Raw genomic sequence first — 27,708 nt, 5'->3', positions numbered from 1 at the left:
AAAAACTGAGAGCTTTTTCCCTGAGATCAGGAACACGACAGGGATGCCCACTCTCACCGCTGTTGTTTAACATAGTGCTGGAAGTTCTAGCATCAGCAATCAGACAACAAAAGGAAATCAAAGGCATCAAAATTGGCAAAGATGAAGTCAAGCTTTCGCTTTTTGCAGATGACATGATATTATACATGGAAAATCCGATAGACTCCACCAAAAGTCTGCTAGAACTGATACATGAATTCAGCAAAGTTGCAGGATACAAAATCAATGTACAGAAATCAGTTGCATTCCTATACACTAACAATGAAGCAACAGAAAGACAAATAAAGAAACTGATCCCATTCACAATTGCACCAAGAAGCATAAAATACCTAGGAATAAACCTAACCAAAGATGTAAAGGATCTGTATGCTGAAAACTATAGAAAGCTTATGAAGGTAATTGAAGAAGATTTAAAGAAATGGAAAGACATTCCCTGCTCATGGATTGGAAAAATAAATATTGTCAAAATGTCAATACTACCCAAAGCTATCTACACATTCAATGCAGTCCCAATCAAAATTGCACCAGCATTCTTCTCGAAACTAGAACAAGCAATCCTAAAATTTATATGGAACCACAAAAGGCCCCGAATAGCCAAAGGAATTTTGAAGAAGAAGACCAAAGCAGGAGGCATCACAATCCCAGACTTTAGCCTCTACTACAAAGCTGTCATCATCAAGACAGCATGGTATTGGCACAAAAACAGACACACAGACCAATGGAATAGAATAGAAACCCCAGAACTAGACCCACAAACGTATGGCCAACTCATCTTTGACAAAGCAGGAAAGAACATCCAATGGAAAAAAGACAGCCTCTTTAACAAATGGTGCTGGGAAAACTGGACAGCAACATGCAGAAGGTTGAAACTAGACCACTTTCTCACACCATTTACAAAAATAAACTCAAAATGGATAAAGGACCTAAATGTGAGACAGGAAACCATCAGAACCTTAGAGGAGAAAGCAGGAAAAGACCTCTCTGACCTCAGCCGTAGCAATCTCTTACTCGACACATCCCCAAAGGCAAGGGAATTAAAAGCAAAAGTGAATTACTGGGACCTTATGAAGATAAAAAGCTTCTGCACAGCAAAGGAAACAACCAACAAAACTAAAAGGCAACCAACGGAATGGGAAAAGATATTTGCAAATGACATATCGGACAAAGGGCTAGTATCTAAAATCTATAAAGAGCTCACCAAACTCCACACCCGAAAAACAAATAACCCAGTGAAGAAATGGGCAGAAAACATGAATAGACACTTCTCTAAAGAAGACATCCAGATGGCCAACAGGCACATGAAAAGATGTTCAGCGTCACTCCTTATCAGGGAAATACAAATCAAAACCACACTCAGGTATCACCTCACGCCAGTCAGAGTGGCCAAAATGAACAAATCAGGAGACTATAGATGCTGGAGAGGATGTGGAGAAACGGGAACCCTCTTGCACTGTTGGTGGGAATGCAAATTGGTGCAGCCGCTCTGGAAAGCAGTGTGGAGGTTCCTCAGAAAATTAAAAATAGACCTACCCTATGACCCAGCAATAGCCCTGCTAGGAATTTATCCAAGGGATACAGGAGTACTGATGCATAGGGGCACTTGTACCCCAATGTTCATAGCAGCACTCTCAACAATAGCCAAATTCTGGAAAGAGCCTAAATGTCCATCAACTGATGAATGGATAAAGAAATTGTGGTTTATATACACAAAGGAATACTACGTGGCAATGAGAAAAAATGAAATATGGCCTTTTGTAGCAACGTGGATGGAACTGGAGAGTGTGATGCTAAGTGAAATAAGCCATACAGAGAAAGACAGATACCATATGGTTTCACTTTTATGTGGATCCTGAGAAACTTAACAGGAACCCATGGGGGAGGGGAAGGAAAAAAAAAAAAAAAAAGGACGTTAGAGTGGGAGAGAGCCAAAGCATAAGAGACTGTTAAAAACTGAGAACAAACTGAGGGTTGATGGGGGGTGGGAGGGAGGGGAGGGTGGGTGATGGGTATTGAGGAGGGCACCTTTTGGGATGAGCACTGGGTGTTGTATGGAAACCAATTTGTCAATAAATTTCATATATATATTAAAAAAAAAAAAGAATTACATCTTTTAGGGTTGCCTGGGTGGCTCAGTCGCTAAAGCTTCTGACTTTGGCTCAGGTCATGATCTCATGGCTTGTGAGTTCGATCCCTGCATTGGGCTCTGTGCTGACAGCTCAGAGTCTACAGCCTGCTTCTGATTCTGTGTCCCTGTCTCGCTCTGCCCCTCTCCTGCTCATGCACTTTCTCTTTCTCTCTCTCTCTCTCTCTCTCTCAGAATAAATAAAACATTTAATTTTTTTTAAAAAGAATTACATTTTTTAAGGCTCTGCCACCAAAGATAGTGATTTCCTCTGATGGATCCTGGAAAAGTCAATTGAAAACCTCTGAAAAGTCTTCACTCTTCCAGATGCCATTAAAAGCATCTGTGATTCATGGGCAGAGGTCAAAATACCAACATTAACAAGAGTTGGAACACTTGATTCCAACCCTTATGGTAACCTTGAGGGGTTCAAGATTTCAGTGAAGGAAGTCACAGCAAATGTGGCAGCATTAGCAAGAGAACTAGAGTTAATGGATGAAGAGTTGCTTCTTATTAAGAATCTGCTCCTGGTGAAGATTCTATGAAGATTGTTGAAATGACAGCAGTGGCAGGGTTTATGATGACTGATTCCAATTTTGAAAGAAGTTCTACTTTGGGTAAAATACCATCAAACAGGATCACATGCTATGAGACACTGTTAATGAACTATAGAATCAATCAATGCAGCAAACTTCACTCAGGTAATGGTTAGCATTTTTTAGCAATAAACTATTTTTTAACTAAGGATGCATTCTGGCTTTTTGGACAAAATGCTATTGCACACTTAATGTAATTACAGTTACAGTTTACACTTAACTTTTATATGCACTGAAAAAAAATATATATATATATATCATTTGACTTACTTTATTACAATGTATGCTTTATTGTGAGGGCCTGAGACCGAACCTGCCTTTTTTTCCGAGGTGTGCCTATACAAAGCTTAATAGGAAACTCAGAAAGTAATAAACACATTAGTGTTTTGGCAACTTAAGCTATTTAAATAACTAATCCATTCACAAATAAAAGAGGCAAAAATAGCACTGATACATCATTTTCTTTTATGAACTACTTACATTAATCTAATATTTTATAATCTTGATGTGTTCCCTTTGTCCTAGAATTGGCAAATTTTAGGCATGCTTCCTAACATTCTTAGAAGCTTTTGATGATTGATTTTGTAGTAATACAAAAATAAATGATGCAAGATCCTCATGCTTTCAACAACAACAACAACAACAACAACAACAAAAGCCTAGTATTTAAAATTAAACTGCAATTATGGGGTGCCTGGGGTGGCTCAGTTGGTTAATTGTCGACTCTTGATTTGGACTCAGGTCATGATCTCAGGGCCATGAGATCAAGCCCCGTGTTGGGGCTCTGCACTGAGATGAAGCCTGTTTCAGATTCTTTCTCTGTCCCTCTCCCATTTGCATTCTCTCTCAAAATAAAGAAAATACATTAAAAAATAAATCAAATTAAACTGCAATTACATCAATAATAAAATCATAAGTTAAATTACTTTAAAAAATTAATGTTTTCCAGCAAGCTAAATTTCATACCCATCTTTTGAGTTATTTGGCGGGGGGGGGTAATTTTTACAGATAAATTTCCTGAATAATTTCTGGGTCAAGATATATAAACATTTTTATAAAAACAAACAAACAAAAATGTAATGTTTTCCAGTAACCAGTCATGTCTTACCATTCTTGACTATGTACTACCCATATCCACAGTATGGACTGCTATTTCTCAGTCTCTTATCCCTGTTCTTTTAATTTTGGTATCCATTCACTATGGATGATTTTAGTTTAATGTTTCCTTCCCTCTTCTTTTTTTTCTTTTCTCACTCTTATTCTTAGTGGCTTTATCAAACCTCAGCTCTCCCAAATACATTCTGAAAAATATGGTGTTTTAATCCAACTCTGATCCTACCTACACTGATCAAGAGGGCTGCAGAAAAACAAAACTATAGTAACTGTTCTCACTCTAAATTAATGATCATAAGCTGCAGATGGATTGTTGATGGGATGGAATGATTATGAAACTCTTCCTCAGTCCATGTACTTGTACTATCCCAAAACATCTCACATTTTCTCACCAAATGTTACTCTCACCTGGTGATACTTATCTCTGTCTCCCTGAGACAAATCAATCAAAAGAGAGCTTTCAAAATCTCAAACCACTACCCATTTCTCACCAGATAGGTCACCAATCATTTTTATTAGACTACAACATCCTCATTCATGGCACTTTCCATCACCTTATCCTGCTTTTTTCCCCTTCCTCACAGCATTTTCATCACCTTCCACCATAGTGAATTTACCTATTTGTGCTGTTTCTGGTTTGTCCCCATCCGCTCTATCTTCCTACTACCCAGAGTAGTGCCTAGTTCATAGTAGACCCTCAATAAATTTTTGTTGAAGTAATCATTTGTATAAATAACTTCCATATCTACACTTTAGGAACTCACTTATGTTCTAATTCTCAAGTTAGGACAGGCCTCAAAGGCAGATGAATATGTAAGAATGCTGAAAGGAAGTGAGAGATTTTGCCATGGGGATATTAAAGAGAAAAAAATAAATAGAGGATAGAATTAATATAGAATCCCTAAAACATACCAGGCATGTTAAGGAATCATTTGCAGACTTTTTCAAGTGTGATTCAGTATGTGGAAAAATGTACTATAGTTCAGGTACAACAAATGAATCTAAATTAAATTAATTACATTGATATTGAATATAATCAAAACAAGTTTCCTGAAGAATAGCCATTAATCATTTAATTTAGATCAGTAAGTGAAATTACTTTAAAGCAACTTTTACTTATTGTTTACTTAATATTACCACATAAATTTCATAAAATGTTGGCTATATTTTGGGAAATGGATCAAGACATAGTATCAAATAATTTTTTTCTCTTATAATATAAGCTGGAATCTGTTAAACTCTAAAATCCCCAACAATATGTAAGGAAAAGGAAAAATAGACTGATCTTTACTCCTGTCTTTGTTTTCTTCCTACCTATTTATAATATCTCTTGGAATTCTGATTAAACAATGTATCTTAAATTATTCTTAGGTCTTAATAGTGAAGGTTTTTAAATTCAGAGATATATAAATTAATTATTGTATTGACAATTGCAATAATCGGTTCACCAAAAACACTCCTATATTAATTATTAAACATATGGCCTGTTGAGTATTTTACTTACAATAACCAATAACAAACTTTAATTTATCCAAAAATTACTAAGATTGATATTATCAAAACTACATATTCTGAATCAGTAGTTCTGAGATAGGACTTGAGATTCTGTATAGTTAGCTCTTTCGGGACACATATGGTCCATGGGCCATATGTGAGTAGCAAAGGCCTGTTACACATTGGGAGATGTTTTTCATTTTTTTGTTTTTTGTTTTTGGGTCTTTTTTAGAGAGAAAGGGAGTGCATGAGCAGGAGAGAGGGGCAGAGGGAGAGACAGAGAGAGAGAGAATCTTAAGCAGGCTCCACTCGCAGCTCTGAGCCCTGTGCAGGGTTCAATCCTAAGACCCTGGGATCATGACCTGAGCCGCTGAAATAAAGAGACAGTTACTCGACCCACTGAGCCACCCAGCCACACAGAAAGGTGATTTGATATATCAGAAATTCATGAATAAATTTAATATATATGCATTATATTAATAAAATATAAGATGTATCACGAAAATTCATATTCACAAGTAGCAATTTTTCCAAATTTGAGTATATAAAAATGGCATCTTTCCAACAGACATCATTTAGCTTCACTGCAGAAATTGTGATTTTAAAAAGATGTGCGGAAAAAACATGGTAATTACTGCAAATATCTAATATCACAGTAGGGTAAAATGTATTTCTATGATTATTTTTAGTTGAAACTAATAATAGGAAATTTGTTTCTCTAATAGTAATATTGACATTCTCTAGAGATATTTGAAAAATGTGGAAAGAGAACAATAACAGCATATATTTTTATACCTTTAGAAATTCCTTTAACATCAAGTGTATTAATTACTTAATGCAACCTACAAAATAACTTCTGATCTTACTGAAGGTTTCACCTAGGCCACAGAATGTTTGTCAGATTGGGACAAAAATAAATCATTTATGTAAATGCACACACAGGATATTCACTCAAGATAAGAAAAATAAGACAGCAATATAATAAACCTTTATTGTGTTTAAAATTGTACTATAGATGTCCATCTTATGCTAAATAGTAGCATCTTACATTAGAATTTACATAAAAAAGGATATAATAATGCAATCATTTGTCAATTATTTTGAGTAGCAGCTGTGAGTTCTTTTCAGGGCTTAATATATAAATGGCAACGTTTTTTATCAGCATATGTCTGGTTTTAATTAGGCATACCTTATTTATGGGAATAAATGCATTTCTTTAAAAATATGTAAGATCTAGTTCACAGAATAGCTCAATAGTCTATAAATAACCACAGTTATTTTATTTTGCCTTCACTTTACAACACAAATTTTATACCTCTGTTTTGTAATTTTTTAAATATTATGACAATAGACTGTAAATAAGTCAATAGGTTATAATCTCCTTTGCATAGAATGTTAACATGTATTTTTACTATTACCAGAAGTATAATTTTAGCAAATAGAAATATATCGATAAATGATTGTACATTGAATGATGTTAATTTTCACTTTCTCCCCCTTTATTGTACAATGTTTAATGTTTCTATTTGCCTCCCCTTGGAGAATACTTTATTTCTCTAAGCCATCTCCCAATTTATTAATTAACTTATCTTCTCAATCACCATGGCATCTCAGACAGTGTGCTATGCAAATTTTCTTTCAGGGCAATGCTACATCTTCAGCAGAATAAAAGTGTACTGTATGTATCCTTTAAATTATAAAGCCTGTAAAAAGTGTGTTTTCTTATGAAAAAAATCATTAGTTAAATAATGATAATAATTATTCTTTGGTATCTGGCATAAATAAGAATTAGTTATGTATATCATTTTAATCTCCAGTTCATACTTACTCAATCAAAAAATATGCAAGTCAATAGAATGAATTCCTTTATATTATTATATCAAGAAATATGGGATTAAATGCATTATAATAATTTTTTTCCAAGTTCAAAAAAAGTCCTGACTCTATTCTATGATCAAGATAAGTGTTCAGGCACTTATTACATTAAAATTAGAATATTTATCACTGAGAATGTGTTAATCATCTCTCTTTTTACCTTCATTTTACAAATACATTAGCTGAGACAGATGGCTGAATTGATTTAGTGAATAATCATTCATAGTTACAGCAAAGCTAAAATTATATTAAATTCCAGACCTCTATTTATGCACTTTTTTTTTCTCATTAAACTTTAGAAGATAGAAATACATAGTTTATACTCACAGAATTTAGTGCAAAATTCTAAAATAATGAGCACAGATTGTTTTTAATACTAGATTTTATTAGCTATTTGTACACCTGATTAAATGGTTTTCAAACTGTATCTCTTTTTAAAAAACACAGCAGGTGTCTTGTCTATAAAAGTATGCAAAACCATTCTGATGTAATGCCCAATAAGAAATAAGCACGCTTTAAATACTTTGAACATAATGGCCTGACAGTAAATGTTTTTTCTTGTAAGAATTCATCTTCCAGAAACTGTAGAGTGTTAACAAATTTAAAAGGAAATACATTTCGTGCTTGTCCTTCACTTTAATGGTATACTATTCTTACTTAATCACCACTATAAAAGAAATTAAAGTCTAAATAAAGTCAGGAAATGAGTTAACTTTATAGTTTGGTTCAACTGGGAGAACAGTTATACTTAGCCTTGTAGATATTATTAGATACAATCTATGAGGACATTTTCAAAACCTTGAACTAAAAATATTCCAGTACCATCCTAACTCAATTCCACATAAAACACATATTTTATGACTTATATTTGCATTGAAAACTTATAAATTATAAAAAGGGTTAACTTTTATGGAAGAGAAGTTGGATATCCTCTTATATAAAATCATCTAAAACTTCACTCTATTTAGGAAAACAAGTTTATTCTCCTTTGACTAAACCTAAATTATGAACTATATATCTTAATGGGAAAATACTGCTTTAATAGCATATTTATTCACATAGAAATAAAACAGGGCACTGCTAGATTCTCATTAAATTATTACTAACAATAAATGTTACTTCCAGAACTTAGATAAAATGAACAGAAAACCAAACCACAGGTGTAGTTAAAAGCTAACAGTCCTGGATAAAAATAATTATGAAGACTTAATATCATACAGAATTCCTATCTGGGGCATATTTAAGATTTTTCTTAGTCTTCTATGCTCTCTATATATTGTATTTCTTTTCTCTCATTTTGAAGTAATTGAATAATGAACTGCCTTCTCATTTCCTTCCTTTCCTGTCCTCTTTTTTTCCTTTCTTATCCTTTAAACACTGTTATTCATTTTAATTTGTTTTTGTTGTAATTTTTGTTTTTGGTTCTTGTTTTCTCTAAAACATGCAAGACTTACTTTCGAGGTTAGATCATATGTAATGTGTCAATACTTAAAACAGTTAAAGACATCTCCTTGGAACATATTTATTTTACACGCAAATTTAAAATAAACATTTCTCAAAAGGTTGATGAAATAGAAGATTAAACTGCTTCAACTAACCTAATATTTGAAACCAAGTAAGTCATCATTTTATGTCAGCCACTGGTCTAAATTAACCATTACTGGTTTGGTTAACATTGAAGAAAAAACTGATTCAGAGATATAAGTAGGCACAAATAGCATTTTATGCTTGATTTTTTTTTTAATTTCCTTAATAATACTATTAAATCTTAAGAAAAAAATAAATTACTGTATCTTATGTTTTCTATTTGGTAACAGGCAGTCTCTGGCTAATTTTTTGTAAGATTTCATTTTTTTGGACACTTTCAAGTTCACAGCAAAATTGAAAAGTAGGTACAGAAAGTTTTCATATAGCCCTTGCTCTCACACACCCATAGCCTTTCCCACTGTCAACATCCTCACCAGAATGATGCATTTGTTACAACGTATAAACCTATATTGTCATATCTTAATCCTGACTTTCGGAAAGCAATCTTCATGTTGGTAAGTATATCTATCACATCTTTTTAACACTCCTGGGCTAAATAAGGCTGCTCTGGATTAGTGAAATTAAAGGCACTAATAGTTGAGAATGAAGACTTAACCAAGTGGTATAAATGAATCTGGATCTGGGAAGTGACATGTTTTATAGGCTGAGACACATAACTTGCCCAGGAGACTGAATGAGTAAAGCTTCTGATGTTGCTCCTGCTAAAGAGAAAGCCTGGCCGTGACTCTCTTTCTTTCGTTAATCTCTCCCTGCTTTCATTTGGGAAATGGCATTAGGCTTATTCTTTCCTTTACCTGAAGCAAGTTCACTATTTTTAGCTGACATGTTATTTTGCTAGTTTCTCACTATATTAGCACTTCCACATCAGCTGAAGGAAAAGTGGGCCTTAATGGTTTTCCCTCATGGAGGGAAAAATGAAGATATCTTTCAGCCACTTCTAGCTCTATACTTTAGGATGGCCCACTGCCATTAAACAACAACAACAACAAAGAAAAACAATAATAATAAAGATGTCCTGTGCTTGTATCATCTAGCTAGCTTTTTAGAGAATCTTAGTCAGGTTGGGATTACCGCTGTCGCTATAAAGAGTATATTATTTGCCATATGTATAGGCATATGTATATATATAGTTGTGTGTGTACATGTATAGACACACTTTTTTTTTTCTTATTCTTCTCCTTCCTTCTCCTCTTCTTCCTCCTTTCTTTCTTAATAGTAATTTTTTGATGTTTATTTATTTTGAGGAAGAGAAAGAGAGAGCATATATGCACAGGGGAGGGACAGAGAGACAGGGAGAGAGAATTCCAAGCAGGCTCCACGAGGTCAGTGCAGAGGCTAATACAGGGCTTGATCCTTTGATTGTAAGATCATGACCTCAGCCTAGATCAAGAATCAGATGCTTAACTGACTAAGCCACCCAGGCACCCCTTCCTTCTTTTAATGTTGCTTTATATTGAGGGTACAGGTAGGCATTTCAAGATACTTATCAAGGATTCAAAATAGAGTTAACTTCTTCATTTCTTTGCATGTCTTTCAATTTCAAGCAAAAAGAGAAAAAATTATTTCTTTACCCGAAGTAGGTTAAAAATAACCAATTTTGCTTGTTTGTTTTACATAAATTTGTTTATAAGATCATGTTGGCTTATTCTTTTTTTTTTTTAATTTTTTTTTCAACGTTTATTTATTTTTGGGACAGAGAGAGACAGAGCATGAATGGGGGAGGGGCAGAGAGAGAGGGAGACACAGAATCGGAAACAGGCTCCAGGCTCTGAGCCATCAGCCCAGAGCCTGACGCGGGGCTCGAACTCACAGACTGCGAGATCGTGACCTGGCTGAAGTCGGACGCTTAACCGACTGCGCCACCCAGGCGCCCCATGTTGGCTTATTCTTAAGAGAACCACAAAAAAAATTGTGAATACCAAAAACATTTTAACAATGTTTTCACGTACTGATAGTGTATAAAAGTAAAGCATATACAGACAAAATTAATTGCAGGTACTATATAAAAATGAAATAAGTAAAAACATTTGAGAATTTCACACTTAACAAATATTTAGTCATTAATAATTTCAATGCTTTACACAGAAGTACATATGCTAATAGGCCTTAAGCTCACAAATATACTGGGATATTGATAAAATGGGTGATTATTGCTTTATTTTTTAAATCTGAACTTTAATTCATTTTCCTTTTTTAATATTTAATTTTCCTATCTAAATTTCTATTTGGTTCCTTTGCCTCTAATTAACATGTGATTATCAATTATTTATTTATATATTTTTGTTTTTACTTTATAGCCATTGTACTATGAGATAATTTATTCTGAATTGCTTCTCAGTAAATTATGCTAGGTACTTTGTCTTAGTCACAATGTCCTAGTTTAAAAAATTCTTACTTTCTTAAATATCCATGACAATATTTTATGGCTTTGAAAATATGATTTTGTTATATTTATACCAGTATTTCTATGAATATGAGACTTCTATATAAAAAAACATAATTTAAGGTGTTACTCCCTATGAATCATGACTGAACTAAATAAAAGGAATATTATTTTACCTTTTAAAAACTTTTAAGATTTAAAATTTTTTTCAATGTTTATTTATTTTTGAGAGACAGAGCACAAGCAGGGAAGGGGCAGAGAGAGGGAGACACAGAGTCCGAAACAGACTTCAGGCTCTGAGCTATCAGCACAGAGCCCGATGAAACTTTTAAGATTTTTAGAATATATAGTTGCCAAATATATCAAATAAACATATGAAATAAATAAAAGATTTAAAGAATAGATGCATATTATCATAATATAGATATCCTAAAAGCATACTTTCTGTTAAAAAATATATCATGCTTTATTGATCTATTTGCTACTTTATAAAACTTTCATTAGCCCACACTGGTTTGTTAAGACACAAATAAATCTGGTTGTAATCATCTAGTTAGCAATATTAGTTTACATTTAATAAACAGATATAGCCAATTATATTATGTGTTATATCATAACACATAATTACATAATTATCTTTATTCAGAAGCTATATATTTAATTGAAAATTACGTGTGTGTTTCACTATTTTTTAAATTCTGCTCAAACTTGTGTCCAAATTCATAAAAGGTAAGAGAATATTGATCAGTTTAGTCACTTTTAGTTGTTTTATTGGTAGCCACCGCTCAATCTGACTCTCCACAGAGCAGTAAATAGAACTCTACAAATATTTTATACATATGAAGCCACTTCTGTGTCTTTCACTCACCTTAAATCTCTATCCTTACAGTCAATGACAGAGTCATAACCTAGATTCGAAATTCAAAATGAAATTCAACAAGGCAAAGAAAATATCTAAGATCAGTTAAGTCCATACATGTAATCCTGCTTTGTTCCCAGACTTTTACTAGTTTCAGGTCTCCTCTAGGGTCAGGCTTAAGTTTGCAAATTTCTATCAAGAAAAAAACTGCAGGTCAGATATCGCCTTTATAGTATGCCATATGAATGAGTTTTTACAATTAGGCCCTGGAGGAGAGTACCTATGTCATTCTTAAAACTTTTTCTCTTAATTTCAGTGTAATCAGTGTTATTAGCAGTGTTACATTAGGTATATTAGTTTCAGGCGTATAATATAGTGAGTCAACAATTCTATACATTACACAGTACTGATTCAACAATTGTATACATTATTCAGTACTGTTCATAGTAAGTACACTCTTAATCCCCCTCACCTATTTCGCCATCCCCCCACCCATATCCTCTCTGGTAACCACCACTTTGTTTTCTATATTTAAGAGTCTGCTTTTGTTTGTTTGTCTCTTTTCTATTTTAATTTGTTTCTAAATTCCACATGAGTGAAATCATATGGTATTTGTCTTTCTCTGACTGATTTATTGCACTTAGCACTCTACCCTCTAGATCCCTCCATGTTGTTGCAAATGACAAGATTTCATTTTCTTTGTGGCTGAGTAATATTCCACAATATGTATGTATGCATATGTGTGTGTATAATATATGTTACATATATATGTGTGTGTATGTATATACATTCTTGTATTAATTAATTGTATAATTTTATTAATTAATTAATTGTATAATTCTTATATTAAGAAAAAAGTTCTTATGTAAAAAACATTATACCACAAGTAACTAGAAAAAGAAGACAGTTATCTGAAATTTAGGAGAGGAAGGAAATAACAAAAAAAATGAGAAATATACAAAACAGAGGCCAGAATAACAATAACATAACATTGAAAATAATGACCAGTTTTTCTAAAAAAATAAACAAAATTGGCAATGCTTTAACTATAATAACTAAAGAAAAAAGAGAGAAGATTCAAAAACCAAAATGGGAAATGGAAGAGAAAACAATAAAATGGGACCAAAGATATATATAATGAGATAACAGATTAGTATAATTATATACTAACAAATCAGATAACTTAGGGAAAAAAAACATAATTCTTAAAAATACACAAGTTACCAAGATTGAATCATGAATACTGAATCCAAGAAACAGGAAATCTAAGACCAATAACAAGAATGAAAGTTGAATTAAGAATCAAAAATCTCCCAATACAGAAAAGCCCAAGACTATATGGTTTCATCAGTGAATTCTATCGAAGATTAAAAAAAAAAGTTAATGATAATCTTTATCACAATCTTACAAATAATGGAACAGAGGGAACACATTCAAAATCATTCTATGAGGCCAGTATTATTACCCTGATACCAAAGCAGGATCAAAGTCCCAGTGCAGCAGGCCCATCCCCCAGAAGTCCATCACAAACAAACCACTGAGGGCAAACGGAGGACAAAAAGTGACAAGAGACAATCTCCAGAAATAAACACAAAACAAGTAATAAGATGGCAATACATACATATCTATCAATAATTACTTTGAATGTAAATGGACTAAATGCTCCAATCAAAAGACAGAATCAGAATGGAGGGGGGGAAAAAAAAGACCCAAATATATGCTGCCTACAAGACAGTCATTTTAGACCTAAAAACACCAGCAGATTGAAAGTGGCAAGGTGAAGAAATATTTATCACACAAATGGATGTCAAAAGAAAGTTGGAGTAGCAATACTTAGATCAGACAAACTAGACTTTTTTGTTTTAGGATTATTTTTATCCTGATTTGATATCAGAATATCTGTCTTATCCACAGTCTCCACAGGGCATTTTATACCCCACAACCCAGTCCTCATGCCTTGGATTCTTCGCACAGTATTCTACTTGTTATTGTTCAATCTCTTTTCACACTTTACTGCCTTTGCTCATTTATTTTCCTATGGGAAACTTCTCAAGGTTAATGAGCAAAACACATTAATTTAAATTCTGCAAAATCAATTGATCACTACCCACTTTTTCAATGACTCTAGGAAGGATATATAGTTTGTGGTAAATAAAACTGAAAGAAGAAAGATTTAAACAAGCCAGGAAAGATTAAGTTTGTATCACCTTCACATGGTTAATTATTTTCTAGGAAATATTTTTTGGTTTCATCATAGAATAGTAACAGCAACACAACATGACTGATTCTATTTAGGGAAAGTCATTGTAACTATGTGATAATTATTTATTCCTCCTATCTTAAAACAGTTTAACTTTATCCTGCCATTGTCCTTCTTCTGTATATAGTTCAACCTATGTTAGTATATGTGTAAATCAATAGGGAAACATGAAAAATAATTACTTCATGTTAATTCCACTTACTAAATATTTGCCGCACGTTGAGCTCTGTGTGAATCATATTCCTCCTGCATTAGGCTTCTGAAAAAGCCAAAATTATCCACCACCTGTACAAAAACCACAGAGAGTGCATTTAGAGTGTTAAATTCTTTGCTGAATTTCATTTCACATATTTATTTTGCTTTTACCCTCATTGATTAACCTAAAAAATTTCATTTGTGTTTATTTTTGCCATAGCATGCATTTTTGTAAGCCATTTTAAATTCAGTTGAAATATAATCATGAAGAAATAAATAATATTATGGTTCTCCTTTATTCCCAGGCAATGTATTTGTACAGAATCTCCTAAATCATAGTACCTTGAAATGAATTGAAGCTACAACAACATTTGCAGCAGAAAAATAACTACTACTATAAAGCCTTAATTAGCTAGAACCTATAATTAGCCAGCATTCATTAAAGATTATTTGAATTCACACAAATGGTGTATATATAAGTAGCCATGTGCACTTAGTTTAGGAGAATATTTCTGCAAGACTATTTACTATAAAAAGATGAATACACATGGATATAAGCAATTGTAATTGTATTTATATGTAAGTGAGCACATGGTAAATGTACATAGAGAGACCAAGCAGCTAAGCCATTTTGTTATAATGGAAGGACATCTATATTACATAAAACACTGTATTCGTTGTCTGCCAAACTGTTTTTTGTTTGTCTCAGTTTGTCTGTTTTGTCATTCTGTGACAAAATTACAGGACGGCAATAATGGCATAGCAACCAAAAGCTTAAAGCCTTTCTCAGGAGAAAGGAGACACTACTTTGTGATAACAAATGCTTATTCTATTTGTGATTTACCAAGTAAGACTGATGTGAAAAAAAATTTTTTTCTCAAAGTGACAAATATCTAAATTCCCTAAAACTATTCAAATATATCAAATGTTTATTAAATATTTAGTAGCATTTTAAACATTTTTTAACAAAAATTTAGTGATACTTTATTAGCACTTCTAAAAATGTTGACTTATCTATAAATTGGAATAGAAATAAATGTGAAGCCCATTAATTTCATAGCTGAGCATTATTTGCACGGGTTTTGGAGTCATCAAACTTCAGTAAATTATCTTTTATGAGACTTCATTACTTTATTTATCTGATTTTTTTTTAATATTTTTTTAACCTTTATTTATTTTTGAGAGACCAAGACAGAGCATGAGTGGGGGAGGGGCAGAGAGAGAGGGAAACACAGAATCCAAAGCAGGCTCCAGGCTCTGAGCTGTCAGCACAGAGCCATGTGGGACTCAAACTCACAAACCATGAGATCACGACCTGAGCTGAATCAGATGCTTAACTGACTGAGCCACCCAGGCACCCCATATTATCTGATGATATTTAATTCTCCCTCATAAGGGTTTTCACAAATCCTGGTACCTTGAGTTTTTTAACGACCTTAAATATAACACTATCTACAACAAATAATTTAGACATTATAAAATTCTTTATAACTACTTGTTTTTATATCAAGGCAACTTGCATATTCATATTGTACAAATTATGTATATTCCTTTGTAATTCTACAGCAGTAGTTTATTTACTCTGAACAACTTGCATAATGATATCTGTAATCATATGTATTCATCCATTTGAATTACATGTTCTTACCTCCAAGGGGGAAATTAATCTGTGCAAGTGGAACAAAGAATGTGTAGTATGACTTGGTCTACGCTTTCTGTTCTTGACTGTACCCTGTGCTAGCCAACTGAGATGGTTAATCTTATGGTAACTTGGCTAGGCCATATTACATGGGTATCTGGTCAAAAAAATCTCTGGCTGTTGCTATGCAGATGTTTCTTTTAGATAATATTAACATTTAAATCAATAGGCTTTGAGTAAAGCAGATTACCTCTGTAACACAGATGGGCCTCATCCAGTTAAAGGCATTAAGAGAAAGCCTGACTTTCTCTTAGCAGGAAGGAATTCTGCCAGCAGTCGGCCTGTGGGCTCAAACTGCAACATCAAGTCTTCCCTGGGTCTCCAGCCTGCCACCCTACCTTGCAGATCTTGGACTTACCAGCCTCCTCAATCACATAAAGGAACGGCCTTAAAATCAATCAATCAATATCCCACGGCCCTCCCTATTTCCTATTCATGCTCTGGAAAACCCTTACTAAAACAACAACAAAACTACATATATTCATTTTGAAAACATCTTACAAGGGAAAATGTTTGTCATTAACCTTAACTTTGTCCATCTACTACATGCTAGGTATTGTGTTAGGGGCAGCCAAAAAACAAACAAACAAACAAGTAAAATATGGGTCATACTATGAGATGACTAGAAAACTGTGTGGGGAAAAATATATGAAAACAAAGTATTTAAAATAAATAGTACTATATTTAATCAGAGATGATGGAAAAAGGAGAAGAAGGAAGCCTGAACTATAAAAAAAAGTTGTTAAACAATGAACCATAAGGTAGGAAACATCTGGAAAGATGGAAAGAAAAAGCATAAAGGTTTACGAACACCATACAAAGATATTGAATTTTATCCTATGAATTAGGGAATTCATTGAAAGTTTTTAAGCTTAGGTATCAAATGTGTGGGTTTAGATTTTTATTTTGATCACTCTGATAATATTATAGGTGATGAATTTCCACAGGGTGGGAACAGAAAACAGAAAATTACCTGGGAAGATGCAGGCGTAGGAGGACACTGGGCTCACCACATCCTGCAGATAACTTAGATTCCACCCACACCTGTCTAAATAACCCAGAAAACCGCCAGAAGACTAGCAGAACGGATTCTCCAGAGCCAAGCATAGACGAGAGGCCCACGGAAGAGGGCAGGAAGGGCGGAGAGGCAGTGCGCACTACAGGGACTGGCGGGAGGGAGCCAGGGCAGAGGGGCAGCCTGCCAGCAAAGCAGAGCCCCCGAGTCTGGCTTGCAAAAGTGGAGGGGCCGGATGGAGTGTGTTCTGACAGCAAGCAGGAGTTAACATCTGGAAGGTTATAAGCTAACAGCTCTGCTCCAAGAGCGGGAGGGCTGGAGGACAACAGGAGAGTTGTTGAGCCCCGGACAACAGAGCGCAGCTTGGTTGGGAACAAAGGTGCTCACCAGCGCCATCTCCCTCACCCATTCCCCAGCCAGTTTGCTTGCACCATGCAAACACCCAACTCTGTGCTTCTGCGGATCCATCCCTCCAGCGGGTCTGACTCCCTCCCAGTGCCACAGGGCCCCTCCCAAAGCGGATCTCCAAAGGAGAAGCAAGCTGAGCCTGCTCCTCCCACCCCCGTGCACCTTGCCAATCCACCCCAGCTAATACTCCAGATCCCCAGCACCACAAGCCTGGCAGTATGCAAGTAGCCCAGACAGGCCACGCCACCCCACAGTGAATCCCGCTCTTAGGAGAGGGGAAGAGAAGGTACACACCAGTCTGACTGTGGCCCCAGCGGTGGGCTGGGGGCAGACATCTGGTCTGACCGTAGCCCCGCCCACCAACACGAGTTATTCAAGACAGCACAGGGGAAGTGCCCTGCAGTCCTGCACCACTCCAGGGACTATCCAAAATGACAAAATGGAAGAATTCCCCTCAAAAGAATCTCCAGGAAATAATGACAGCTAACGAACTGACCAAAAAGGATTTAAACAATACAACAAAGAGTGAATTTAGAATAACAGTCATAAAATTAATCGCTGGGCTTGAAAACAGTATAAAGGACAGCAGAGAATCTATTGCTACAGAGATCAAGGGACTAAGGAACAGCCAAGAGGAGCTAAAAAATGCTATTAATGAGCTGCAAAATAAAATGGAGACGACCACAGCTCGGATTGAAGAGGCAGAGGAGAGAATAGGGGAACTAGAAGATAAAATTATGGAAAAAGAAGAAGCTGAGAGAAAGAGAGATAAAATAATCCAGGAGTATGAGGGGAAAATTAGAGAACTAAGTGATGCACCACAGAGAAATAATCTCCGCATAATTGGTATTCCAGAGGAGGAAGAGAGAGGAAAAGGTGCTGAAGGGGTACTTGAAGAAATAATAGCTGAGAACTTCCCTGATCCGGTGAAGGAAAAAGGCATTGAAATCCAAGAGGAACAGAGAACTCCCTTCAGACATAACTTGAATCGATCTTCTGCATGACATATCATAGTGAAACTGGTAAAATACAAGGATAAAGAGAAAATTCTGAAAGTAGCTAGGGATAAATGTGCTCTAACATATAAAGGGAGACCAATAAGACTAGTGACGGATCTCTCTATTGAAACTTGGCAGGCCAGAAAGGAATGGCAGGAAATCATCAATGTGATGAACAGAAAAAATATGCAGCCAAGAATCCCCTATCCAGCAAATCTGTCACTCAGAATAGAAGGAGAGATGAAGGTCTTCCCAAACAAACAAAAACTGAAGGAATTCATCACCACTAAACCAGCCCTACAAGAGATCCTAAGGGGGACCCTGTGAGACAAAGTACCAGAGACATCGCTACAAGCATGAAACCTACAGACATCACAATGACTCTAAACCTGTATCTTTCTATAATAACACTGAATGTAAATGGACGAAATACGCCAACCAAAAGACATAGGGTATCAGAATGGATAAAAAAAACAAGACCATCTATTTGCTGTCTACAAGAGACTCATTTTAGACCTGAGGACACTTTCAGATTGAGAGTGAGGGGATAGAGAACTATTTATCATGCGACTGGAAGTCAAGAAAAAGCTGGAGTAGCCATACTTATATCAGACAAACTAGACTTCAAATTAAAGGCTGTAACAAGAGAAGAAGAAGGGCATTATATAATAATTACAGGGTCTATCCATCAAGAAGAACTAACAATTATAAATGTCTATGCGCCGAATACCGGAGCCCCCAAATATATAAAACAATTACTCACAAACATAAGCAACCTTATTGACAAGAATGTGGTAATTGCAGGGGACATTAACACTCCACTTACAGAAATGGATAGATCATCTAGACACATGGTCAATAAAGAAACAAGGGCCCTGAATGATACATTGGATCAGAGGGACTTGACAGATATATTTATATTTAGAACTCTGCATCCCAAAGCAACAGAATATACTTTTTTCTCGAGTGCACATGCAACATTCTCCAAGGTAGATCACATACTGGGTCACAAAACAGCCCTTCATAAGTAAACAAGAATTGAGATCATACCATGCATACTTTCGGACCACAATGCTATGAAGCTTGAAATCAACCACAGGAAAAAGTCTGGAAAACCTCCAAAAGCATGGAGGTTAAAGAACACCCTACTAACGAATGAGTGGGTCAACCAGGCAATTCGAGAAGAAATTAAAAACTATATGGAAACAAACGAAAATGAAAATACAACAATCCAAACGCTTTAGGATGCAGCAAAGGCAGTCCTGAGAGGAAAATACATTGCAATCCAGGCCTATCTCAAGAAACAAGAAAAATCCCAAATACAAAATCTAACAGCACACCTAAAGGAGACAGAAGCAGAGCAGCAAAGACACCCCAAACCAGCAGAAGAAGAGAAATAATAAATATCAGAGCAGGAATAAACAATATAAAATCTAAAAAAACTGTAGAGCAGATCAATGAAACCAAGAGTTGGTTTTTTTGAAAAAATAAACAAAATTGATAAACCCCTAGCCAGACTTCTCAAAAAGAAAAGGGAGATGACCCAAATAGATAAAATCACGAACGAAAATGGAATTATTACAACCAATCCCTCAGAGATACAAGCAATGATCAGGGAATACTATGAAAAATTATATGCCAACAAACCGGACAACCTGGAAGAAATGGACAAATTCCTAAACACCCACACACTTCCAAAACTCACACATGAGGAAATAGAAAAATTGAACAGACGCATAACCAGTGAAGAAATTGAATCAGTTATCAAAAATCTCCCAACAAATAAGAGTCCACGAACAGATGGCTTCCCTGGGGAATTCTACCAGACATTTAAAGCAGAAAAATTATATGCCAACAAACCGGACAACCTGGAAGAAATGGACAAATTCCTAAACACCCACACACTTCCAAAACTCACACATGAGGAAATAGAAAAATTGAACAGACCCATAACCAGCGAAGAAATTGAATCAGTTATCAAAAATTTCCCAACAAATAAGAGTCCACGACCAGATGGCTTCCCTGGGGAATTCTACCAGACATTTAAAGCAGAGGTAATACCTATCCGTCTCAAGCTATTCCAAAAAATAGAAAGGGAAGGAAAACTTCCAGACTCATTCTATGAAGCCAGTATTACTTTGATTCCTAAACCAGACAGAGACCCAGTAAAAAAAAGAGAACTACAGGCCAATATCCCTGATGAATATGGATGCAAAAATTCTCAATAAGACACTAGCAAATCGAATTCAACAGCTTATAAGAAGAATTATTCACCATGATCAAGTGGGATTCATTCCTGGGATGCAGGGCTGGTTCAACATTCGCAAATCAATCAACATGATACATCACATTAATAAAAGAAAAGATTAGAACCATATGATCCTGTCAATCGATGCAGAAAAAGCATTTGACAAAATTCAGCATCCTTTCTTAATAGAAACCCTCGAGAAAGTCAGGATAGAAGGAACATACTTAAACATCATAAAAGCCATTTATGAAAAGCCCACAGCTAACATCATCCTCAATGGGGAAAAACTGAGAGCTTTCCCCCTGAGATCAGGAACAGGACAGGGATGTCCACTCTCACCACTGTTGTTTTACATAGTGTTGGAAGTGCTAGCATCAGCAATCAGACAACAAAAGGAAATCAAAGGCATCAAAATTGGCAAAGATGAAGTCAACCTTTCACTTTTTGCAGATGACATGATATTATACATGGAAAATCCGATAGACTCCACCAAAAGTCTGCTAGAACTGATACATGAATTTAGCAAAGTTGCAGGATACAAAATCAATGTACAGAAATCAGTTGCATTCTTATACACTAATAATGAAGCAACAGAAAGACAAATAAAGAAACTGATCCCATTCACAACTGCACCAAGAAGCATAAAATACCTAGGAATAAATCTAACCAAAGATGTACAAGATCTGTATGCTGAAAACTAAAGAAAGCTTATGAAGGAAATTGAAGAAGATATAAAGAAATGGAAAAACATTCCGTGCTCATGGGTTGGAAGAATAAATATTGTCAAAATGTCAATACTACCCAAAGCTATTTACACATTCAATGCAATCCCAATCGAAATTACACCAGCATTCTTCTGGAAGCTAGAACAAGCAATCCTAAAATTCATATGGAACCACAAAAGGCCCCGAATAGCCAAAGGAATTTTGAAGAAGAAGACCAAAGCAGGAGGCATCACAATCCCAGACTTTAGCCTCTACTACAAAGCTGTCATCATCAAGACAGCATGGTATTGGCACAAAAACAGACACATAGACCAACGGAATAGAATAGAAACCCCAGAACTAGACCCACAAACGTATGCCCAACTCTTCTTTGACAAAGCAGGAAAGAATATCCAATGGAGAAAAGACAGTCTCTTTAACAAATGGTGCTGGGAGAACTGGACAGTAACATGCAGATGAGTGAAACTAGACCACTTTCTTACACCATTCACAAAAACAAACTCAAAATGGATGAAGGACCTGAATGTGAGACAGGAGACCATCAAAACCTTAGAGGAGAAAGCAGGAAAAGACCTCTCTGACCATAGCCACAGAAATTTCTTACTTGACACATCCCCAAAGGCAAGGGAATTAAAAGCACAAATGAACTCTTGGGACCTCATGAAGATAAAAAGCTTCTGCACAGCAAAGGAAACAATCAACAAAACTAAAAGGCAACCAACGGAATGGGAAAAGATATTTGCAAATGACATATCGGACAAAGGGCTAGTATCCAAAATCCATAAAGAGCTCACCAAACTCCACACCCAAAAAACAGATAATCCAGTGAAGAAATGGGCAGAAAACATGAATAGACACTTCTCTAAAGAAGACATCCAGATGGCCAACAGGCACATGAAAAGATGCTCAACATCGCTCCTCATCAGGGAAATACAAATCAAAACCACACTCAGATATCACCTCACGCCAGTCAGAGTGGCCAAAATGAACAAATCAGGAGACTATAGATGCTGGAGAGGACGTGGAGAAACGGGAAACCTCTTGCACTGTTGGTGGGAATGCAAATTGGTGCAGCCACTCTGGAAAATAGTGTGGAGGTTCCTCAGAAAATTAAAAATAGACCTACCCTATGTCCCAGAAGTAGCACTGCTAGGAATCTACCCAAGGGATACAGGAGTACTGATGCATAGGGGCACGTGTACCCCAATGTTTATAGCAGCACTCTCAACAATAGCCAAATTCTGGAAAGAGCCTAAATGTCCATCAACTGATGAATGGATAAAGAAATTGTGGTTTATGTACACAATGGAGTACTATGTGGCAATGAGAAAGAATGAAATATGGCCCTTTGTAGCAATGTGGATGGAAATGGAGAATGTGATGCTAGGTGAAATAAGCCATACAGAGAAAGACAGATACCATATGTTTTCACTCTTATGTGGTTCCTGAGAAACTTAACAGAAACCCATGGGGCAGGGGAAGAGAAAAAAAAAAAAAGAGGTTAGAGTGGGAGAGAGCCAAAGCATAAGAGACTCTTAAAAACTGAGAACAAACTGAGGGTTGATGGCGGGTGGGAGGGAGGGGGTAGGCGATGGGCATTGAAGAGGGCATCTTTTGGGATGAGCACTGGGTATTGTATGGAAACCAATATGACAATAAATTTCATATATTAAAAAAAAAAAGAAAATTACCGACAAGGTTATTGTATTAAGCTAGGGAAGAAATGATAAAGACTTGAGCTAATAGAGGTGGAATTAAAGGTACACATTTACAAATATTAATGAGATTGATTTGGGTATGGAGACCCTCAGAGACTTCTATTGAGATTTCTAGCTTGGGTCAATGGTGAATATGGCTCCCTAAATAAGACATACCAGAAAAAAGAACAAATGCACAGGACAATATAATGATACACATTAAATGTTGCATTTAAGAGATTAAATAATTATATGCTATAAATTAATTTAGTTTGTCCAATAAGCTGTTACTAAGTATGTACCTTGGTTTTTGAAGTTCAAAGAGTAGACAAAGAGTTTTTCTAGTCATGGACAAACGAGGGGATTTCTGCTTTATTCTATGAATAAGAAGTAAACACATTTGTCTCTTTCCAGTGCTGTTAGAATTAAAATCCTTTTAATCAAAGAGAATGTCCTTTTCTTGGATATTCCCTTGGGCTTCTCATATACTAGGATATTTCCAACATAGTCCTCTTAAAACAAACCCATCTTCATGTTTCATTTATTTCCTGATACTGATTAAAGAGATACTCATTATTAGAGAAATTACAGTTATTTTCCTCAATAACCTTCTCCTTTCTTGTGTGTATGATTATTTGGGGGAATATATCACAAAGTTAGGAAGATTCTTCCTTTTTTTCTAGGATTTTATTGTTCTTATTTTGCTTCTCCCCTTTGGTGAAGATATATGTATAATATTTTAAAAACATTAGAAGAAACTGAACTAGAAATAAACAGGTCATGTTCAAATTATGGCTCCATGTAGCTCTAAATTATGTAATATTGAAGAGATTTAAATGTGAGGAAATGTGAAATATGTATTTATAGCCTATCTCACTTATTTTTTTGTAGGAATGAAGTTTGATGTATATGAATACTTTTAGAAGATGGATTTATACTTTGTAATTATTGATTACAATTTAGTGAGTTATAGCTCTTCTTTAGTTGTGAAAAAAATTTAGTTATAAATCCAAATTTCTGATTACAGAATTCCTACCCCTTTCTGTAAATGCTTTAATTTTTTTCTTCTAATAGAAATAAGTAAATTCAACTCCTTTTGTTTGCAAGAAGAAACATATGCAGATTACTACAGTTAAGAGTAGTTTATCTAAAGGGTGTGTAGATAAGTTCTTACAGTTGGTTACTGATGTAGGGGTATCCTATGATTCCATCCCCCTACCAAGAAAATTCTTCTTTGTTTCCACTTCCTATCTGCTCCACCTCTCTTATCACTCTAGTCTCTGTGTCTCAATTACAGATTCCACAACAAGCAGGATTTGTTTTACTGGGTAATCACTACTGTACACAGACAAATCCTTCAAACAAAGTGTTTTTCCTCATAAGTGACTCTAAGCAGACTAAAGATGGATGACACTGGGAGGGCACCACCTCTAATTTAATCAACTTGGACCAAGTTGACAGAATCACAGTAATGAAGTGCAGGTCATTCTGAGACTAACCACTCCTGGCGGCTTGTTGATCAGATATCTTTACACAATGAAGACTTTCAGACAACTACTAGAAAAACAGTTCAGGCTGTATATATTTCACAATTTTATGATAAAAACTTGGGATTTTTTATGGATTAATGATTATATAAATGTACACAAATAAACAAATATTTCTATGAAAATAATTTGACAAGAACAACAAATGGTGCTGGAGAGAATAAAGCAGGGAGACACAAAATAAGAATCAAGATAGGAGAGAGGAGCCTGGGTAGCTCAGTTGGTTAAGCGTTCAACTTTGGCTCAGGTCATGATCTCGCGGTTCATGAGTTCGAGCCTGACTTTGGGGTTCACTCTCCAGTTTGGAGCCTGAAGCCTGCTTTGGATTCTGTGTCTCCCTCTCTCTGCCTCTCCCCTGCTCAAACTCTGTCTCTCTCTCCCTCAAAATAAATAAACATTAAATAAAAATTTTTTAAAAAGATAGGAGAAAGATTTTATAAAATTTAGTATGTGAATTTAAATTTTATCAAAATAGTCTTAACATGATGTATAAGCATATTTGCAAACAGTTTACCTCAGGATAACCCGGGTCAAGAAAACTATAGAGAAAGCATGCATCAGGAAGAAAATCATACGGGGAAAAAAAGATCATTTTGTCTTTTTAATTCTGAAAACTACTGTGCCAAACAACTATTTATAGTTTCAGGTGTTGGTAACAACAATGTGGTAGGCAGAATAATGCCCCCCACCAAACAAACAAAACCCAAATGTTCATATGCTAATCCTTAGAACCTGTGAATATGTGAGATACAACAGCAAAGAGGAATTACAGTTGCAGATGGTCAACACTGCTAATCAGCAGACTTTAAAATGGGGAGATTAGGGGCGCCTGGGTGGCTCAGTCAGTTGAGCGGCCGACTTCGGCTCAGGTCACTATCTCATGGTCTGTGAGTTCGAGCCCCGCGTGGGGCTCTGTGCTGACAGCTCGGAGCCTGGAGCCTGTTTCCGATTCTGTGTCTCCCTCTCTCTGACCCTCCCCCATTCATGCTCTGTCTCTCTCTGTCTCAAAAATAAATAAACGTTAAAAAAAAAATTTTAAATGGGGAGATTATCCTGGATATTAAAATGGGGCTCGATACAACCACAAAGGTTCATAAAAGTAAAAGTGGAGGATGGAAGGAGAGAATCAGAGAAAGAGATGTGTTGATAGAAGCTGAGGAAGAGGGAGGAGATATGAGAACTTGACCCATTGCTGACTTTTATAGAGAAAAGGGGCCACACACCAAATGCAGGCAGCCTCTAGATGCTAAAAGAGATTCTTCTTAGAGGAAATTAAGGTTGCTAATAAACTGACATTAAAATAGGGTATCTTAGGGGCGCCTGGGTGGCGCAGTCGGTTAAGCGTCCGACTTCAGCCAGGTCACGGACCACGAGTTCAAGCCCCGCGTCAGGCTCTGGGCTGATGGCTCAGAGCCTGGAGCCTGTTTCCGATTCTGTGTCTCCCTCTCTCTCTGCCCCTCCCCCGTTCATGCTCTGTCTCTCTCTGTCCCAAAAATAAATAAACGTTGAAAAAATAAATAAATAAAATAAAATAGGGTATCTTGGATTATTCAGATTGTCCAGTGTAATTACAACGGGCCTAGTGAAATGGAGTTAGAAGGTTGAAGTAAGAGAGAGAGAAGGGGAGCAAAGGTCCATGAGGAGAGAGGACGCTCCACTGATGGCTTTGGCTATGGAGGAGGAGGCAGGTAACAAACGAACTTCAGGTTATCCATGGAACAAAGCAGAATGTGAAAGGAGATGGATTCTCCCCTAGAACATCCAAATGGCGTGCACCCTGGCCAACACCTTGATTTTAGCCCAGTAAAACCTGCATTTAATTGTCAAAAGCTTGAAGAATGGTAAGATAATAAATTTATAATGTCTGAAGCCACTAAGTTTGTGATATTTTATCCCAGCCATGAGAGAAAACTAAAATAAGTCTAGTTTTTTCTAACAATTTTTAAACTAAGCAAATCCACAATTAGACTAAGACATAGTACTTGCCCTAAAGCTTTTAATCAAGGAAGATCAAGCTGTAATAATGAATTTGGGATGTATAGACTATAATTAGTGACAAGGATCATTTTCCTAAAACATCTTCAATTTATGTTATATTTATTTAAAGCGGTGATATCAGTATTGGTAATAGTCTTTTCCAACACTCAGGGCAAACAACCTGATGTATTGACCCTGATGGAAAACTTATTTAAAGAACAAAAACAAATCAACAAAACCAATGACAAGAAAAACAAAACAAATAATAATAATAATAATAATAATAATAATAATAAAAACCAATGGGCTCACTCTCCAATAGCATGGGAACATAATCTGAGGAAATTCTCAGACCACAGATAGCCCAGGTCCCATGTTAAAAAACCAAAAATACAACAAAAACATAGACAAAAAGCACTGTGAATACTAGATGGTATAAAAGGAGTCACTGTGGTCCTTAAGACAATAAGGTTTGTGTGGGTCCAATATAGTGAACCGTACGACGCTTTTCCATGAAAATGAGCATGTCACTGATGAATAAGTTCAAATAATGAATAAAACAAATTATGGAATTAAAGATATAGAAATGTTTTGTTGTCCAAACATTAGAAAAAATACACACCACAGAAAGTTAAGAATAAATGGATAATCAGAGTTTTAAAAATATATCCTTCGGAAAAATTAGGTAATTTATAAACAAACTATTTACTGAGTACAGTGAAAAGAACAATTTGTTACATAACTTTAATATCACACACTATCTTCAGATCTATTTAAGCAAGAAGCCAATATTTTATAAAGTAAACTGGAGAGAAATAAAACATTCTGGAGCAACAAATGTAAATATAACTTACTTTCAAGACTGTTCGAGCAAATCAAACATCCCTGCGGAGGCTGCAGAAACAGGGCT

The sequence above is a fragment of the Lynx rufus genome, unplaced genomic scaffold (assembly GCF_022079265.1).
Source record: "Lynx rufus isolate CCGP_SWC_20201006 ecotype Redwood Valley unplaced genomic scaffold, mLynRuf1.p SCAF_1, whole genome shotgun sequence".
Taxonomy (NCBI): Eukaryota; Metazoa; Chordata; class Mammalia; order Carnivora; family Felidae; genus Lynx; species Lynx rufus.
This window is presented reverse-complemented; position numbering follows the sequence as displayed.